Below are 10,917 nucleotides of genomic sequence, written 5' to 3'. Positions count from 1 at the left end.
GATGAGGACAATCCACTTAGCCAAGTTCAGCATCTTGTCCAAGGTCATACAGCTTGCCAGAACACATATTCAAATACAGAGAAAGAAAAAGAAACCTTTTGAGTTAGAAAAAAAAATCCTTTGGGGTGCCTGGTGGCTCAGTCAGTTAAGCATCCGGCTTTTGCTTAGGTCATGATCTCACGGTCCGTGGGTTCAAGCCTCATGTGAGGCTCTGTGCTGACAGCTCAGAGCCTGGAGCCTGCTTCGGATTCTGTGTCTCCCTCTCTCTCTGCCCCTCCCCTGCTCACTCTCTGTCTCTGTCTGTCTCTCTCTCTCTCAAAATAAAATAAAGACATAAAAAAATTTTTTAATTAAAAAAATCCTTTAAAAGATATAAGTGATGAGGCTGAAGAAGCTTGGGAAAAGACTGAATCTGATCAAAAATCACACCGTAATCATGGTACCTTACTTTATTGCAGTAACCACCCACTTTCATAGATGTCTTTGAACCAAGTGTATTAGTCTGTGAGGCAAAAATGGTGTAAAACATACAACATGAAGGAAAAACAGTCAAGAATCTGGATAATCTGTCTGAATAATCCACAGCTTAGAGATGGTCCTTAAATGATCATATTGCCTCTGAAGCTATTGCTCTCCTTCCTGCAGCCTGAATCTTGACTGGGAAAGAGAAGGGAAGGTACAAGAAATTCATTTTAAGTGACAGCAATCCCCATGATATAGTGGTGAAATAGGGCTTTTACTTCTCCGATATTAAATCTTCCTGCATAGTGGGATTCTGAACAAGCAGAGGCCAAACGATGAAATGAAAACTCATTTTTAACTATTTGTATTTATTCACTAGGTAACAGATTTAATCTCTTTCTGTGGTAGTTTACCAGCAAGTTGGAATGTTGTTTTTCATAGGCTGGGTGTAGAAGAATGGTATTACTAGGAATAAAAGTGGTTAGCCTTTACAGATGACTTTAGCGCTTCTGTCACCTCTCTGCAGATGGAAGGAAGCCCAGCAACAATTCTAGAAAACCTGAACAGGAAAGGAAACGGGGGGGGGGGGGGGGGGGGGGGGGGGGGGGGGGGGGGGGGGGGGGGGGGGGGGGGGGGGGGGGGGGGGGGGGGGGGTATGGTATTCCTGGGGATTTTGAAAGTACAGGCAATGAGCCATGTTCTCAGCCACAACAGTTAAAATACAATCTTCAGAGTAGCCTCAATCAGTCCCAGATTTCTTGCATTAGACTTCCATGTTAGATTCCAATTTTAGTTCACCAGGGTTGTGAGTTTATGAGAGATACTCAAATGTTGAGCCATCAGTGAAAGGCATTTATGTAGCTTACTCTGAACAATAATGAAAAACATCTTCCCAAAATAGCTTTGTTAAGACATGTTTTCTTAAAAATCTGCAAGTAAATCTTTTAGGACTTTGTTTAAAATCTACTTTTGAAAGGATCCTTTGAAAGCATTTCCCCAGGAGCAAGGCAGCCGCTGACCTGCATTATTCAATGTGCTGTCTTGCAATTAACCTGAAATCCTTGCTCCCTTGCGCCCCGTCTAAACGGAACAGGAATGGAATAAAACAGCTGGAAAATGAAGGGTCTCACTTCATTATTCACACGCTGCATTCCAGAGTTGTTACTCATAGATAAGTTTCTTCTGAGACCAAAAACAATTAAGTGCACAGAAACCTAATTCTGCACAGAATTAAATGATCTACCCTGGAAATGAGTAAAACTCTAATACTGGCCTATCATTGTCTTTACAACACAGACTGAATCCTCGGACTTCAGCCTCCCAAGCTACTACACGAGGATGACTTGATTACCACAGTGCTCTATTCCTCAAGCAGGACTTGAAGACTGAACTGCGGGCCCAAGAGATGGATGCATTACCTTCCAAGAGCAGCTACCAGAAATGCTGCTGCCCTGTCCTGGCGCGCATCTAACACGCATGACATGTACGGCAGTCTAAGGATAGCTCTGGATCTGAGCAGGGTTTGAGACTAAATGCCTCTGCCAATTACCATTTTGTGTGATTTTAAAAACTTATTTCTGGAGCTAGACAGTATTATGCTAAGTGAAATAAGTCAGAGAAAGACAAGTGCCATATGATTTCACGCATATGTGGAATTTAAGAAACAAATGAGCACAGAGGGGGGAAAAAAGAAAGAGGCAAACTATAAAACAGGCTCTTTTTTTCTTGTTTCTTGGTTTTTTGTTTGTTTGTTTGTTTAACAGATTCTTAACTATAGTGAACACACTGAGGATTGCTGGAAAGGAGGTAGGAAGGGGATGCGCTAAATGGGTGATGGGAAAGCGGGGCGCTGGTTGTGATGAGCTCTGGGTGTTGTATGTAAGTGACCAATCACTAAATTCTACACCTGAAACTAGTATTACACCGTGTGTTAACTAACTGGAATTTAAATAAAAACTTGAAACTACAAAAAAAACGTACTTTTTAATCATCCTTGGACCTCAATTTCTTCATTTGTAAAAAGAGGATAAAAATAGTGTGTGGCTCACTAGGTAACTGAGAGGAGAGAATGAGAGAACATATGTAAAACTGTAGGTCAGAGCCTAGCACATAGTAGGTCCTTTAGAGTGCATGAGCTGAATATTGTTCCTACCATATTTGGGGGTAAGCCAAGCTTATCACTCCTCTCCATGATTTCTCCATGACTACAACCAACCTTATCCCGCCCCTCAGAACTCTATTCTCTCTCTTCCACTCACTGCTTGCTCTTCCCCAATGATTTCCTCCAAGAGTTTTCAGGTAGAGGGGCACAGGCACCTTTCTCTATCCCTGAGTGTCCTTTAGGGTTCCTACTAAAAGAGTAAGAACAAGGGTGCCTGGGTGGCTCAATCATTTAAGCTTTCGACTCAGCTCAGGTCATGACCTTGTGGTTCATGAGTTCAAGCCCCCCCCCCCCAATCAGGCTCTATACTGACATCTAGGAGCTTGGTTGCTTCAGATTCTGTGTCTTCTTCTGTCTCTACCCCTGCCCCATTCATACTCTCTCTCTTTCTCTCTCTCTCAAAAATGAAAATAAGCATTAAAAAGAAAAAAAGAGTAGGGACAAAGGAATAAACAAGTGAGCCCTAGGTGAGAAAGTGGAAGGGAGCCTGAAGCTTCAGTGAAAATTGAGCCCACCCCATGGAGTAGAACACATGCTTCTCCCTTCCTGAACCTTTTCTTGACCACACCCTTCCTTTGCCATTCAAAATGTCCCAAAGAAGCACTTTGCCACTATGGCTTCTTCTGTATCCATTTGATGTTAGTTCTTATATTTTCATTTGGTTTTGCCTCTCCTTAAACTGAAGATTTTTAAGCCAATGTACACTATTCAAAACAACCATGCCTTAGAATAATTTATATTTTAAATGTTCATAGTTTGTCTGTGGATGGATGCCAAACTGTTGTTGAGGGAATACTAGTGAAACATGTTTTATTTGGCCATCTTGCTGATATCACTGTCCAAGAGGCATCTTCTTTGAATTTGCACACTTAATCATTCAAATATCCAACAGAATATTTGAAATTTCATAATTTATGTTATGTAAAGTTACATTTTTAGGTTTCCCATTCTCCTTTTCTCCCAACCAAGAGATTTCCTGAGTTTGATTTCCACTTCTCCCGTTGCTTCTAGAACTGCTCATATGCATTTTTTTCTAGAGTACACTCATTGATCTTTCCAAAACACAATTCTGGCTATACATGACTGCTGTGCATTGAGACAAAGTCTGATTCTCTCCCAAGGCTCTGCCCCTGGAGGCTGTATGGTGCGGTGGGCAGAGCACCACTGAGCTCCTCTTCCACCTCTCCTCCTCCAGTGGGACTCGGCAAGAGTGTGACTTTGGGCAAGCTGCTGCATCTTACTATACTTCCATGTGGTGGAGATGATGACATTCCCTACCTCAGAGCATTTATACAGATTAGGTGAATTGTTATGCATAAAGCCTAGCTCAACTAAGCACTAGAGAAGTATTTCCTAGCATTATTCCTTTCCTGAACTATCCTCTGCTTACTTCAGCCTCGCCTTTCACCCTTTCCCTTTGCACTTTGTGCTAAACTTGAGGTGACTCTGAATGCACCAGTATTCACCTCCCCGATAACCTGGGTTGCCTAAGTTGTTCTCTCTGTAAAAAAAAAAAAGAAAAAGAAAAAGAAAAAAGAAAGAAAGAAAGAAAAGAGAGAGAGAGAGAGAGAGAGAGAAATTCTCTTTTTTTCTTTTTCACTTCATCAGGACTCTAATCATTTTTTCAGGTCACAACTTCCGAATTACATCTTAAAACAAGGCCTCCCAGACCCTCCAAGATCAGAGTCCCTTCTATGTGCTTATGTGACACCATGTTCTTAACATGACTAATGCTGTTACTTGTAAATGACTTCGTTACTTGTCTGTATTTATCTTCGTCATATCACTCTACAAATCCCTTGCAAGCAGGAAACATTTCTTGTTCACATTCTATTCCTAGTGTCAGGCATACTGGTAGCATCTGATAAATGCTCTTCAATAAATGTTGAAAGCAAAAGGATTAAACAAAAATAAAGGCAAATTTTACCATTTATACATATTTTTGACATTTAGCACAAAGGTTCAGAAAACCCTAATGGTTCAACCCTTAATGTTTTAAATTGAAACATCTTCAGAATGGGTTTTTATGATCTTCATTATTCCTGGACATGGTGTCAATTTGGTACACGGAATAAAAAAGAAATTTTCACAGATGAGCAAAAAACTCTGTACTTCCTTCAGTTATGTGCATCCTGTCTAAGGCAGACCAGGCTGAACTAACCCTTCCAGCCAGGGTTTGACTATTTAAAACCTGCTCCAGAGCAGATAAAGCAAAAATTATATTTCTCTTCTAGAGCACTTTATGCCATTTGGAAATTTACAATGCTTCTTGATGATCCAAAGATGGTGGTGATGAAAATCATGACAACAATGTTCAGTCCAGTGAGTGTCCTAGATGTTCCCACTGGTACTATGAATTGAGATGTGACAGGAAGATGGAGAAAGAAAGGCAAGGATCTCCTCCTCTCCTACTTTTCAAGAGTTTTATAATATAATATTTATCTCTTTTATCTTTAGTTGATCTTCTCCTTCAAAATATTTTTAATTCTCTGTTACTAGAAAGAAAGAAAGAAAGAAAGAAAGAAAGAAAGAAAGAAAGAAAGAAAGAAAGAAAGAAAGAAAGAAAGAGGAAGGAAGGAAGGAAGGAAGAGAGAGAGAAAGGAAGAAGGAAGGAAGGAAGGAAGGAAGGAAGGAAGGAAGGAAGGAAGAGAGAGGGAAAGGAAGAAGGAAGGAAGGAAGAAGGAAGGAAGGAAGGAAGGAAGGAAGGAAGGAAGGAAGGAAGGAAGGAAGAGAGGGAGAAAGAGAGGGAGGTAAGGAAGAAGAAAGAAAGAGACCCTCAAGCCCACTATAAGTCTGACATTCCATTTTCCTGTCTTTCACAGCAAAACTTCTCAAATAAAACATCTATAGGTCATTACCTCTCAGTCACTCTTCAGCTATCTCTGGAATGACTTCGATTCCATCTCTCTACCATGTCAACTAACCTAGTGGGTCTTTTCCATTCTCCTCCTATTTGGTCTCTCAGTCACAACTGAGAATTTTTTGTGTCCACTTAACTGGGACATGGTGTGGCCAGTTAGGTAGTCAACCATTATTTTGGGTATATCTATCTGCTAAGGTGTTTTTGGAAGAGATTAACATTTAAATCAGTAGACTGAGTAAAGCAGATTGCCCTCCCACATGTGAATGGGCATCACACAATTAGTTGAAGGCTTGAAAAGAACAAAAAAGACTGGCCGAACTGGATTATTGGGTTTTTTTCCTGCCTTCAAGTTCTAACTGAAGCATTAGCATTTCCTGAGTCTGGAGCCTTCCTACTGATTTGGATTGGAAGTCTACCATGGCTCTCCTCGTCTCCACCTTGCATCCTTCAGGCCTTAGGGCTTGTCAGCTGCCATAGTTACATGAGCCAATTCCTTATAATAAATGTTTTCATATATATATGAATTATAAATATAATTGGGTTTTTTTTCTTTGGAGAACCTTGACTAATTGAGCAACCTTTCTATTCTTCCATCTCCTTTTCCTACCTATTCTCTCTCTACACAGTCCAATCTGGCTCCATCATGCTAAGATTTATCTAAGACCCTCATGTGGCTAAATCTAATGGGCATTTGCAGTGTTATTTTTCCTGGCCTTTTAGCATATTTGACAACTGATTACATACTTTCTTTTGAAAATATTCGTTCTGCATCCTCTGTGACACCACTCCTTGGTTTTTCTCTATCTTTCAACTCTTCTTCTGCATCTTTTGCAAGCTCACCTTCCTTTTCTGGCCATTAAACAGTAGAGTTCTTCTAGACTCATCCAGACCTTCTTCTTGCTATACGCTCTCTCCCTGGACAATCTCATCCATGACTCTGTACTTCACTGATGACCAAGTTTTTATCTCCTGCTATTTCTTTGACACTCTAGTTTCATGAACCCAACTACCTCCTTAGATTTAACCCTTGAAGTCCAAAAAGGAATTCTCTTACCCCAGACCCCATCCTTCCCATATGCTTTATTTCAGTGAAGCGTAGCACCATCTGCTGCACCCTAAGAAACCTGAAGGCTTCCTTCTGCTATCTACCATACCTGTTCCATTACCAAATTTTGTTGAGTTTACCTCCTAAATATCTATTAAATCCACTTACTTTTTTGCCTTGCCTCTACTTTGATCCAGAACATTATCTTCCCACGCAGTACTAAAAGAGCGCCTCCTCACCCTTCCTCATCAATGCTTCTTTCCAGTCCATTCTTCAAACTGTTGCAAGATTGAACCACACACCCTCACTGCCCCCCTCCACACACAAGCTTGAAGCCCTTTAATCATTTCCCTACTGCTCTTGGAAGAAAGATTGAATCCATTCACAGTTCCAAAAAAGCTTTGTGTGATCTGTCCATCACCTACATTTCATCTCACCTGTACCTTCCTGCTCTCTGGTGCTCCTGCCACAGTCATCTTTCAGTTCCTTACTGAGGTCATGTTGTCTTCTGTGACAGTATTTGCACGTCCTATTCCCTCCTCCAGGAGTGCTCTTCCTCCTGAAATACCAATTCCTTAGGAAACCTTCTCTAACTTTCCATATTAAGATGGCTCTTATACTCTGCATATATTCTCTCATTTTTACAGCAACTGTCATATTTGCCCTTGCCATCAATTTATTGACATTCATTTCCTCAAGAATCTAAGTACCTTGAGGGCAGAAACCCCATCGACCTTGTTCATCAAGGTAACCTTAGTCCTTATGCTAAAGAAACACTCAGTAAACATTAGTTGACTTCTGAGTGTGAAAGGAGTCTCTTTACATCATCTCCCCTCTGGTACTGAGAAGAAAGAGATCCCTGTCATATCTCTTTCTCCACTGCTATGACTAATGGAAAAAAATTAAATATTTACTCTTCTGCTGTAATACATTTTTGTAATATATGGATTCTCAAGAAAGTTACATTGTTACTTGTCTAAAAAGACGTGATGTGACCTTCTCCAGCATAAGATAGAGCCATGCGTAACAGAGAAGATACAGTGCATTAAATAGTAGCCAGGAAATGGGCTTCTAGTCTGAGCACTAGACGTCATAACAGGTAGTTTAGGGAGACAGTAAGGCTGGATCTGCCACTTAAAACTGTGTGATCAAAGCAAGTTACTTAACCTCTCCAGGCATGAGGTTCCTCATAAAATGGAATTAAAAATAGGATCTCCTATGGGCTCCTGGTTGGCTCAGGCGGTTAAGCATCCAACTTCTGATTTCAGCTCAGGTCATGATTTCATAGTTGGTGAGCCTGAGCCCCAGGTCGGGCTTCACTTTGACAGCATGGAGCCTGCTGGGGATTCTCTCTCTCCCTTTCTCTCAGCCTGTCCCCTGCTCGCCCTCTCTCTCAAAATAAATAAACTCTTAAAAAATAAAATCTACTTCATAGAGTGGTTCTGACTACTGAAAAAATTAATATATGTAAAACACTTAGTCCAGGCAAAACATGTAGTAGTAATGATTATTACTTAACAGTTTTAGGTCAGTGCTATGCTCCAGCATGATGCTAAGCACTACATGTGTAATTAGTTCAGACGCATTTATTCTACCAGTAAGTTGAGTGCACCAAAATGAATTTTTTAAAAAGTCTTTTGAATTCTGACATTTCAAAGATTTTAGTCAAAATAACTATGCCGCAGATATAAATCACTCTTTGCTATAGCTTCTCTGCTGCATTAACTAATAATTCTGCTTGCTTGTGTTTTTACTGAATATTTCTCAAAGCACTCTCTCTGTATTATCTCATTTAGTGCTCATACTTTTTAAGAAGAAATCTAACAGAAAGACCATGGAGTATCCAGTAGCAAAAGCCAGGGCTAAAAGGGAGACTATTTTATTTATTTATTGGAGCTTTATTTGGGAAAGCCCCCTAATTGCTGGGATTCTCAGTCTCTCCACTTGCGAAGAAAAATAATTAAGCTAGACAATCCTTATTGTTTCATCTGAATCTCTTTCTCTCTCTCCATAAATGATATAGACACAGACACAGACATAGATATCAGTCTTAAACCAAATATTCTCTCTTCCTTTAAATCATCATTTAAGGACTGTCCCCTTCAGAAGACTGCTTCCCAAGCAGTATCACCAATTCCTAATCAACAGAACAAGAATTAACTGCTCCCACACAGATCTCGTGTAGGTCCTTTCTTTGGTACTGTTGTGGAGTTCAAGCCCAAATCATTCCTATTCTCTGAGTCTGTAAAACTCATACTGAGGTCCCACTTTTTATTCGAAAAGATCAGGGTCTGACAACAGCGTTAGGCGTAACATTCCAAACACAAGCCCTCGAGAAAGAAAAAGCCGCCTTGAGATTGTAAGATTTACCACAAGAGGGCAGGGCTGATTCAGTCCTGGACTCCTCTCCTTTTCTTCCTTTGTTTCTATTTCATTCTTTTTTTTTTTTTAAATAGGGATACACACATGGAGTGATAACGAGAATATAAATTGGTAAAACCTTTTCCCAAAAATAGCATGGTGCCTTTCCCGACAATCATAAAAATGGCTCATATGCTTCAACCATAGTTCATTTTATTGAAATGTGCCCGTAAAGGATGAGTCCTAAAGAAATACAAAGCGATATATGAAAAAAGTCCTTGTAACACTATCTTCTTAAAATGGAGGAAAATCTAAATACATACGATTGTATATTTAAATAAATAAAATATCAAACTGGTAGAATTTACTATAATTCTTTTACATGAATATTTAGAATATTTGGCAGTAAAGTATAAATACTTATATACAGTATAAGTATAAAGTATAAATACTTACATTAAGTTAAAAAATAAAGAATATTAAATTTTATTTATCCTAGACTGTATGTAGGTAGAAGGTATGCAGGAAAAAAATCACAAGTGCCTATTCTGTGGGACCAGAATGAAGTGTAGCAAAATGACAAACATTCCTTGTTTAGCAAAGTAGAATAGATAATTTCTTATCTGGAATGATTATTGTTACAGTGTTATATATGCCGTGTACTTTAATGCCTTTACCCATAACAGAATCAGTGGTGGATAGTCCACATTAGGGCTTTCTTAAGACGTTTTCACTCGAATCACCGAGTATGGGACTGCTTGTTTCTATCCAATCTTCATTTTTCCCTCCATTTTTATTCACCCCAGCGCACAATTTGGTCCCAAAGCACCCTGTTAAATATGCTCATCTCTGCTGAATCTTTGCCACCAGAACAACCATGTATTTCAGTTCTGGAAAGAGAGATGTAAGCAGAGGTCACCGGTTGAGGCTTCAGGGAAGGCTCTTTAAACAATGACACCCTTAGCTGGCTTTGTCTTTGTCCTTTATCCATAGCTCTCCCATGCTCTACTTTAGGATGGAGATGCCATGCCTGGAGGCAGAGCAGCCATTTTGCAGCCATGAGGATAAAAGAGACATGCAAAGGATGACAGAGCAGGAAGACAGAGGGAGCCCAGTCGCCAGTGGTGTCACGGAGCTGGCATGCCAGACCCGTACAACACCCTCTGGATTTCTTCTTCCTGTGTAAACAAACTGAACCCACTTGGCAAAGTCATTACAGTCAAGTGTGCTACATTTCAGCCAAACAAAATCATAATTAATAGACCATGAAAGGAAGCAATAGAAATATGAAGTTATCCTGGGTTGCCTGGGTGGCTCAATTGGTTAAGTGTCTGACTTAGACTCTAGTGATAATCTCACAGTTTATGAGTTTGAGCCCCGCCTCAGGCTCTATGCTAACAGCTCAGAGCTTGGAGCCTGCTTTGGAATCTGTGTCTCCTTCTCTCTCTGCCCTCCCCGACTTGTGCTCTGTCTCTCTCTATCTCTCAAAAATAAATAAATGTTAAAAAATTTAAAAAAAGAAATATGAAGTTATCCTAGTAACATGAAGGAAGCCATAATTAGCTTGACGGACAGCAATGGACATGTGGGAAAGGCTGGAAGTTGAATTCTTCAAGACATCCCTCAAGGCGACTTGTGAGAAAGTACAATTACCAGAAGACCTCACCTCCATCATAGTATGAACTTTGGCTGCAGACTTTAGAACTTTTGAGATCTCAGAAGAGATCTCTAACCCAAATCTGGCTAGGTACCAGCCTTTCCATTTTTGATACAGTGGAAAGAGGATGCCACTTTTAAAACTCCACCCTAAATGTACTATTACACAAACACTCAAGCTACCTGTAAAATAATGCTTGTCATAGTGCTCTCTTAATAACAGAAAAAGTACCATTTAAAATATGTACAATTTTCAGCCATTTTGAGTTGATTTTTGTGTATGGTGTAAGAAAGTGGTCTAGTTTCATTCTTCTGCATGTTGCTGTCCAGTTCTCCGAGCACTACATGCTAAAGAGGCAGTCTTTTTTC

The sequence above is a fragment of the Suricata suricatta genome, chromosome 15, assembly GCF_006229205.1.
Source record: "Suricata suricatta isolate VVHF042 chromosome 15, meerkat_22Aug2017_6uvM2_HiC, whole genome shotgun sequence".
Lineage (NCBI taxonomy): Eukaryota > Metazoa > Chordata > Mammalia > Carnivora > Herpestidae > Suricata > Suricata suricatta.
The sequence above is the reverse complement of the archived record's forward strand: the minus strand, read 5'-3'. Positions refer to the sequence as shown.